We start from the raw sequence: 9,636 nt of genomic DNA on the forward strand, positions 1-9,636 counted from the left end.
ATTGTTTAGATGCTTTGCTTGGGGTCTTAAGCCTGTTTGAGTGTGATTAAGTTTCTATGACGTTTCTAGTTTCTTGCTTGTACCACAATTGCGTGCCTAACAAGTGAAGGCTAGTTGAATGGTTTCTTTCTATAGGAGGCGAAACTTTCTTGCTTGGGCAGGCTTGCTTTTAATTAGTTTGCTTTAGCTTGTATAGGTTTTACTAGATTTTCTTACTAGATTGCTTATGTAAGCTTTGTAAGCTATGGTCAATTGGCTGTTGATTTATTGAATAACAATCAACTTCTATTCCAAAAAAAAAAAAGAATGCAAAAGTTATCGAGTATGCCGAGTATACATATGCTTTTGCATTTCAAAAATCAAAGGCCAGCTTTAACTCACATGATACAGATATGATGATAGAATATGACATGAATTGCAAAGTAAAAAAGGCTTTCATAACATTCTTTCCAAGCTTGAACTCTAGTAATCATGCAACTAAGAGAGAGGTTTTGCCAAGGTTAGCCTCATGTATCTGTACTTCCTCGATACTGTTCTATCATTCTATGTAAAGCTCTAGCCTCTAGGATTTTTGACATGAATCAGACATTAATCTTAATATCAATCAGAAAGAGCGAAGAGATAAAAATCAAGTTTAAAAATATACCCAGAGATTGGAAATTTTGAAGCACTCTGCATTTAAAAAACTATGTGTACTGCTAGACCATAATAATTAACTGATGTCTGATAAATGTAAAACAATCTATGCAGAATGGTCCATAGAATCATAATGAAAAAAAGAAAAGAAAAATGATGGAAATGGAACTCAACCAACACTAAGCAATAACCTTCTTGGCAAAAGAGAAAAGAGGACAACGTGCATAGATTTCGTTGTTTTATGTGGTAAGCACTTATCAGTACTCAAATCCTACACAATATTTGGTTTAAAAAAAAAAAAACCAGCAAAATACTAATATAACGTAAGAGTCAAAATAGTGTTTTGTTTCCACTCCCACAGTCAACAGAACCCAATAAATTCCAAATCTTCAGCTCACGAACTGAGAAATTATAAGCATACGTGACGTCCTCTCGACACTCGGCACTGAGCTCTCTCGACCTTAAACTTAGAAACCCATCTCTTACAAACCCGACCACATCTCGATCTTAGGCAGTACTACCTTTCGAATGGCTTCGATTTCATAGGAGCCTCTTCCTTCAGCTTCCTCACCTTCACCCTCTTCTCTCTCGTTGTCACTGCCCTCAACATCCTCTCACCATCCTCTCTCTCTCTCCCCGACAAAAGGTCTGTTTACAGAAATTGAAATGGGATATAGGTTTGTCATTGCGAGTAATTGTGATTAGATTTAGGGTTCTGCATCTGCTTAGATAGGGGATTTGTTCTGCACTTCTGTGATTGGGGCTTTCTCTCGACTTGAGATTTAGGGTTTGTTCTACATCCCCAATTACCGCTCCAAATACTCAGCTAGGAACAAGACTCCGGCATCCCTCTACGGCGCCCATCGTTGACCTCAATATTTACATCTATGACGAGCGCGAGATAGACGGCCTCAAGGCCTTGTTGTTCGGCAGGGATGGCGCCATTGACTCCAGATCTTGCTTGAAAGGCCAATGGGGCACTTAGGTAAGCATTTGTTATCTGCTGGTTCAACTGCAGTAATTTTAAATAAGTTACTTTTACAACTATGGAGGAATTGTTGTTTGTTTTTACTGTTAGTTCATTTGAGGATTGATTGGTGAAATTGAATTTTAAGTTTATTTGTAGAGATTCATTACTGAGAAGTGTTTGTATTTGGTTTATGCAGGTTTGAATTTAGTTTATCCGAAATTTTGAAATCGAAGAGTGTTTTGTATTAGGATCAGTGAAGTACGAACTCCATCTGGAATGGTATTTAAGTTAGATGCTTGAAGTTCTATTATGTAAAGCTTGACATATGATGTATTCTGATTTCCCAAAGTTCAGATATGGGACAGGTGTGGGGATGGGGATATGGAGGTGATGGGCAGTTTGGTCTGGGCTCATGGATACATATGGCGTCCTCCCCTCATCCTATACCTTGTATCAAGTCGTCTTCTTATGGGATCATGAATTCAGAGGAACACAGTTTTAGAGCACCCGGATTTTGACTGTTTTGGATTTTGTAGCCTTGTATATGCATTTGGAGATTCATAATATTCTTTTTGTATCTTAACACAGATGGAAATACCAAAAATGTCTTTGTGATATATAGGGATTAGGTATAGGGCATCTTTGATAATTCTTGCCTAAATCATATATCTCCGTATATTAATTACTGTGGCACAAATTATGGCACAAAATCATAATTGATTACTGTGGCACAAATTATGGAGTATATATAGGGATGACAATTGGAATTGTGGAGTATATAATTTGTACCCGTAGCCAATAGCCAATATATTATGTGTAGTATATAATTTGTTGTATATTTGTGAAATTTGAGCATGCCATGTAGTTTATTTTTATATATGCTATGGTTATTTTTAGAATGCAACATATACAATCCGCTTTGCCATGATAATGAAAATTCATGCACATTATACACACACACACTTACTGTGATAAAGTATTTTCACATAGCATCGAAACAAATGTGACCATTACGAATCTTGGTCTTGAAATCTAATTCATATGTTTGGAAAATAATTCACGTGGATGTCTTTATGACTGCGTAATTTATATCTTCCCTCTTGTTTATGTAGATAGCTGATCCAACTCGACCTAAATTTGACATCTTGGACTCAGAAGATCTTGAGTACCATCGTTGGGTTTCCGATGTAGAAACTGCCTTTGTGGCAAAAGACTACACTGCCACCATTACCGACCCCAAAGATGATGAACTATCTAACAAGGTGACAGCAAATGCCTTAATGTTCTGAGGCGACATATTGATCCTAGCCTACGCTGGGAGTACCTTCAGTTGAAGACACCCAAAGAACTGTGGGATGCCCTTAAGGGACGTTTTGGGAACATTCATGACACCTTTCTCCCAGAACTAACCATTCAGTGGAATGAAATCCGCTTGCTTGACTATAAAAGGGTCAATGACTTCAACAAGGATATGTTGCGCCTAAAGGCACGTCTAAATTTCAGTGGAAAGGAACTCACAGAAGATGATATGATCCAGAATACTCTTTCTACTTTCCTACTTCAGCAATTATACTAGCGAACCAGTATAGGCTGGAGTATGACAACAAAAGAATCACATCATTCAATAAGCTGATCAACCTACTGCAAGTGGCTAAGAGGCATAATGAGGTTCTTTTGAACAACAATGCTAGGCCTGTTGGGACAAAGAAAATTCCCGAGGCTAATTATGGCAAAGTGAAAGGTGGAAAGAACCCCAATGCAAAGGGGGTTTGACGTGCTGATCCATACCCACGTGGTAACAATGCACCACGTGGCAAGGGATGTGGGGGTCGTGATATGGGCTGTGGAGGCCCTCCCAATGTATGGCGCAGAGATGGTGGTGCTGGCCCTAGTGGTCATGGAAACAAGGTGCAAAGGGCACCTAAGAACCCTTCAGTCAAACAGGATAGAGTTGGCAGTGAACCATGCTATAGGTGTGGAGTCATTGGACATTGGTACAAGAACTGCCAAGCAAGCAACAGAGTAGCAGCCAATTACAAGAGGTATAGAGAGTCTAAAGAACAAGAGGCTCACTATATGGAAGAAGGAGGCCATGACCCAGACGTCAACCTCACAATTGCAGACTTTAATGGCAACAAGGAACTTGCTCAGTCAACTGATGCCCCAGATTTTGACTGATCTGCTTTATTTATTTTATTTTCCAAAAACAGTTGTGAAGGCATAATGCGTCATTTTTAATTAGACTATTACTTGGTCTTAAAGTTTATTTCAATAATGGTTTGATGAATTAGATTTTTGAACATGACCTTGATTTGATTATCGTTGGCTTATTAATAAATTTTGAATTTTATTCTGAAGCACTGAATTTATTCGATTTTATTTACTACACATATTTACATGGTTCGAAATAGCACTATAAAGATGTAAAGCAATACATCTAGAGAAAAATTATTTGAATGAAAAGACTATCATTCTACCTAAAATAGAAATACTCTAAAGAATATGCATGAGATATGCTCTCTATGCACCAAGAGCTAATCAAACCTTGTTTCAAAGATATTCATGCCAACAGTTATCATGTAGAAACACACTCTGAGAATGGAACTGAATACATTTATATTACCTCTAATAAATGTGGAAGGAAACGCATTTTAGAGAAACTTATGAGTCAATCTAGTGGACAGTACCTCACTATGATTCAGATTATTGAATCCTATGCTGTCACCAACAATGAAATGTGGGACACTGACTCATACAGGCTTTGGCACGACCGCGTAGGGCATTTCGGTCGTGACATGATTATCCGTATTTTAAAGAACTCATACGGACATCCCTTCTTTCGAGTGAAAAATAAAATGGGAGAAAAATCTGCCACACTGCAAGGTGTATGTCCTAGTACTGCTCAAATGCAGTCATTGCTTTCTGAAGTACCAGAAATACTACCTCCATCCCATTATGCCTCATTGACTATTTCAGAGGCACATCACTCGTTTTGCAAAGCCTGCTCTTTAGCAAAAACAGGATCGAGACCTTCCTATGCTAAAGATACAAAACAAAATATTCCATTCTTACAAAGGATACAAGGAGATATCTGTGGACCTATCCATCTAGAATGCGGACCATTCAAGTACTTTATGGTTCTGGTAGATGCTTCGACACACTGGTCACATGTTGTTTTATTGTCCACAAGAAATGCTGCATTTGCAAAACTCCTAGCATAGATTATACGCTTAAGGGCTCACCACCCTGATCACCCTATCAAGTCTATAAGGCTTGATAACGCTGGAGAGTTTACATCAAAAGCATTTGATGAATATTGCATGTCTATCGGGATCGATGTAGAGCATCCTGTACCCCATGTGCATACACAAAATGGTCTCGCAGAAGCCACCATCAAAAGGCTACAGATGGTGGCTAGGGCATTGGTTATGTGCACCAACCTGCCTATATCTGCATGGGGTTATGCAATATTGCACGCAACTTTACTTATTCGTTTCAGACCCACTGCTAGCCAACCATTTTTTTGCGTACCAGTTGGTAATTGGATATGAGCTTGACATTTCACACTTACGCATATTTGGTTACGCAGTATATGTGCCTATTGCTCCCCCACAGCGCACCAACATGGATCTTCAGAGACGATTAAATATTTATGTTGGATACGAATCCCCAACAATTATCCGCTACTTGGAACCCTTGACAGGCGATCTCTTTACCGCTAGATTTGCGGATTGTCACTTTGATGAGACAGTCTTCCCGTCGTTAGGGGGAGATAGGAAAAAGGATTTTCCAAGGAACGATAGGAATTGTCGTGGGTTGTCCCCACTCTGTCTCATTTTGATCCCCGCACTTCACAAAGTGAAAGTGAAGTGAAAAGAATAATCGATCTTCAGAACGTAGCAGATTCGATGCCTGATGCGTTTACTGATAACCCAAAAGTGACGAGATCACATATACCAGCTGCAAATGTGCCTGCAAGGTTAGAAGTCCCCAACAAGGGACACGATGCCGCAGATAGAGGCGCTGCAACCACACTTAGTGGAGGTGTGGTTGAGGCCGTGGCTCCCCAAAGGAAGAGGGGGAGGCCACTTGGTTCGATTGACACTCACCCAAGGAAGAAGAGGGCGAGTAAGGCACAAACTGACCCATCAATCATCAATGTAGAGAATCCCTCTCATGAGATTGTCTCTGATTATAGTTATGTCCATGAATCAATACTGGAGGACGCTCCGATGTTTGAAATGATTCCAGAGAACAAAGAAATCTCAATGGATTATGAGAGTGCGTATGAGTTGATAGAAAGATCTTCCATACACATTGATGATGTATTTGCATACACTGTTGCTCAAGAAATCATAGAGCACGATGATATTAAACCACGCTCTGTTGCAGAATGTCAACAAAGAGCATATTGGCCTAAATGGAAAGAAGCAATCCAGGAAGAATTAGATTCTCTGGCAAAGAGACAAGTATTTGGGCCGGTAGTGCTAACCCCACCAAGTGTAAAGCCTGTAGGACATAAATGGGTCTTTTCCAGAAAGCGTAATGAGAAGAATGAAGTCGTGAGGTACAAGGCTCGCCTTGTGGTGCAAGGTTTCTCACAACGCCCTGGAATTGACTACGAGGAGACATACTCTCCCGTAATGAACGTTATAACGTTCCGCTACTTAGTTAGCTTAGTAGTTTCCGAATGACTGGAAATACAGCTCATAGATGTGGTTACTGCATATCTCTATGGGGATCTTGATTCAGAGATATATATGAAAGCGCCTAATGGCCTTACATTACCCAAGTCAAGTGACTCTAAACCACGGAGTGCATTTGCAATTAAGTTGAAATGCTCTCTTTACGGATTGAAACAGTCTGGGCGGATGTTGTATACCCGTCTAAGTGACTACTTGATTTGGAAGGGATATAAGAACGATGAATTATGCCCCTGCGTATTCATAAAGAAAACAAGTTCCGGATTTGCAATTGTAGCTGTATATGTCGATGATATGAACATAATAGGTACTCTTGATGAAATAAGAGAAACCGCGAGCTACTTGAAATCCGAATTTGAGATGAAGGATCTTGGGAAAACTCGATTCTGTCTAGGCCTTGAACTAGAACACCGAGTTTGTGGAATACTAATCCACCAGTCTGCGTATGTCCAAAAGTCAGGCGATTTAACATGGACAAAGCATATCCTGCTAGCACTCCCATGATCGGTCGAAGTTTGGATGCAAAGAAAGATCCATTTCGTCCAAAGGAAGATGACGAAGAGGTGTTGGGAGCTGAAATTCCCTATCTAAGTGCAATAGGCGCATTATTGTACTTAGCCCAATATACTCGACCAGACATTGCATTCTCAATTAACTTGTTAACTAGATTTAGCTCAGCGCCAACGCAGCGTCACTAGAATGGTATCAAGAACATTTTTCGATACCTAAAAGGAACCAGTGACTTGGGACTGTTATTTCCCTATAGAGAGACAAGAGGGACCGCAGCTGGAACTGCAATCCCTAAAGGAAATGTTGATGGCGAAAGCGCCACTCACTACACTGAAACGCCAAATGACGTTTTGGTTGGTTTTGCTGATACTGGGTACCTCTCTGACCCACATAAAGGTCGCTCCCAAACTGGTTATGTATTTACCATTGGGAACACGGCGATATCTTGGAGATCAACCAAGCAAACCCTTGTAGCTACCTCCTCGAACCACTCAAAGATCATTGCTCTACATGAGGCGGTTCATGAGTGTGTATGGTTAAGAGCTATCATCACACATATTCGAGGGACTAGTGGTTTGAGTTCTACCACTGAAAAGCCTACTTGCATTTATGAAGATAATGCAGCTTGCATCGAACAGATGAGGCTAGGATATATCAAGGGTGATAATACAAAACACATATCGCCAAAGTTTTTCTACAATCAGCAACAACAGGCCCTCCTTAAGATTCAATTAAGTGAATCAAGTAAGGTCTGAGGAGAATGTGGCAGATTTGTTCACTAAATCATTGCCTAAGGCCACATTTGAGAAACATGTGAAAAACATAGGAATGCGAAGACTTTCCAAGCTGCCTTGATTAATGCAAGTATTAGGGGGAGGTGTAGACATCAGGGGGAGTCTAACACACACATGTCATCCTCAAATATAAAAGGTGCGTTGTGCTCTTTTCCTTCGACCGAAGTGTATTTTTTGTCCTACAGGGTTTTTATTGTTACTTGGCAAGGTTTTTAGTGAGGCAACAACTCATGCACCATTTTGTCTTTGACTTGGCACAAGGGGGAGTGTTAAAGGAAAAGCACATTATGTGTCTTCGTCAAAGAAACAGACGAAAAGGGAATCAAGCAATTACAAATCACAGCTCAATCAGCATTTAGTATCATTAATGTAATTGATATTTCCATTGTAATTTCATCCCTATATAAAGGGACTATGAGATGAAATGAGTAGACCAATTCCAATTGTCATTTTACTTTAACAAGAAGATAATTTTTGTTCTTTATTTTTCTTAGGCAAAGGAACTTGTCTTGGAAAAAAAAAGTTTATTTTTATTTAGTTTTTCTCTACTCAGTAAGCAGGTTGTTAAAGCTTCAGGTCTGAAGATGCTCAGACTTTGACATTGCAAACCTTGATGAAGCAAGTATGTCACCGGGACTTGAAGTTGGAAAACACTTTGTTGGATGGAAGTCTAGCTTCTCGCTTAAAAATATGTGATTTTGGGTACTGATCAAAGTATTATTCTCTGTCTTCTATTTGTTACTTATCTTTTTTTTTTTTTTTTTGGATAATGTCTTTGTTACTTATCTAGTGTATACTTTGTGTTCACACTTTTAATAGAAAGAAAGGGAGCTTAGAGCTAGTCAAGATGAACTTCTAATAGAGCACTTCTTTCTATATCAGTTGCCTTGATGGATTACCATAGCTAATCATTTGTATGCATTTCTTGGATTATTATCTTTTATGTATCTAATAATTGGTAGCTTTGGGATCAGAGCACTCAGTGGTTTGTTTTCTTTTGTGTGTGTTTTCCAGACGTTCAGAAGTCTTACCAACAGAGTTATACATGTGGGGGAAGAACTCATATGGGCAGCTTGGCCTTGGAAAGAGTAAGAATGCTGCTTTGTATTGATTTTCTTTCTAAGTTGTCAACTCTGTATTCTATTTAAACACTTCTTTCTCAATGGTAGTTTATTAGCCATTGAATGGTAGCTTGGAACTTGGTTCCTGGTTTATATTCTTCTCATACGCAGGAGGAGCAAAAGCAGTTCATGTACCGACAAAAGTTGAATACTTGGCTGGAATCACCATTAGGATGGTAGCTTTGAGATCAGAGCACTCGGTGGCTGTTACAGGTATAGTTTAAGACACCTTAAATAGCTTTAAAAGAGAGATCAGGGTATGAGTCCCTTTCAGAATTTCAGTTGCATAGAGTTGGTTCTTCTAAAAGTTTAATTTGTCAACATAGCAATCATTAGATCACTTGATGTTCAGAGAGTTCAAAATGTGAGTTGATTAAAGATGCTAGAGTTTGGTGGCATATGATGTTATCGTTAAGTAGTACTAATAACTGCAAATATACAACAGCCCCAAAGGATTTGTCTTCACAGGTTGAAAGAAACTCTAGACTGTATATATTTTAACTTCTGAAAAGTACTTATACCCTGCTTTTCAGGTACAATTTTGCTTTACTTGAATACCTCCTGTCTTCGGCATCGTATTCATTTTAGTGAAGACAACTTTGGGCAGGTTGCTATGATCAATAGGACTTAAATAATGATATGTTCACGACAGCTTTGGAAGTCCTACATTAAAAAGCCAATGATATTGGTTGGACCAACGTTGCTGTAGCAATTGACTTTGCAGCCCTCTATCCAGAAGTAGTAAGTGCTTTCCAGTGTTTGATATCACTTCGTATAAGAAAGTACAAGAGTTAATTTAATCGTGCTAAAGTTTTCTATTTATCTAGCCAAAGACACTTCAAGTATGGTAAGAGAAACTTTGGTTTCATATGTCTATTTAATGTCTATTTACTTAGCCAAAG

The sequence above is a fragment of the Rosa rugosa genome, chromosome 6, assembly GCF_958449725.1.
Source record: "Rosa rugosa chromosome 6, drRosRugo1.1, whole genome shotgun sequence".
Classification (NCBI taxonomy): Eukaryota; Viridiplantae; Streptophyta; class Magnoliopsida; order Rosales; family Rosaceae; genus Rosa; species Rosa rugosa.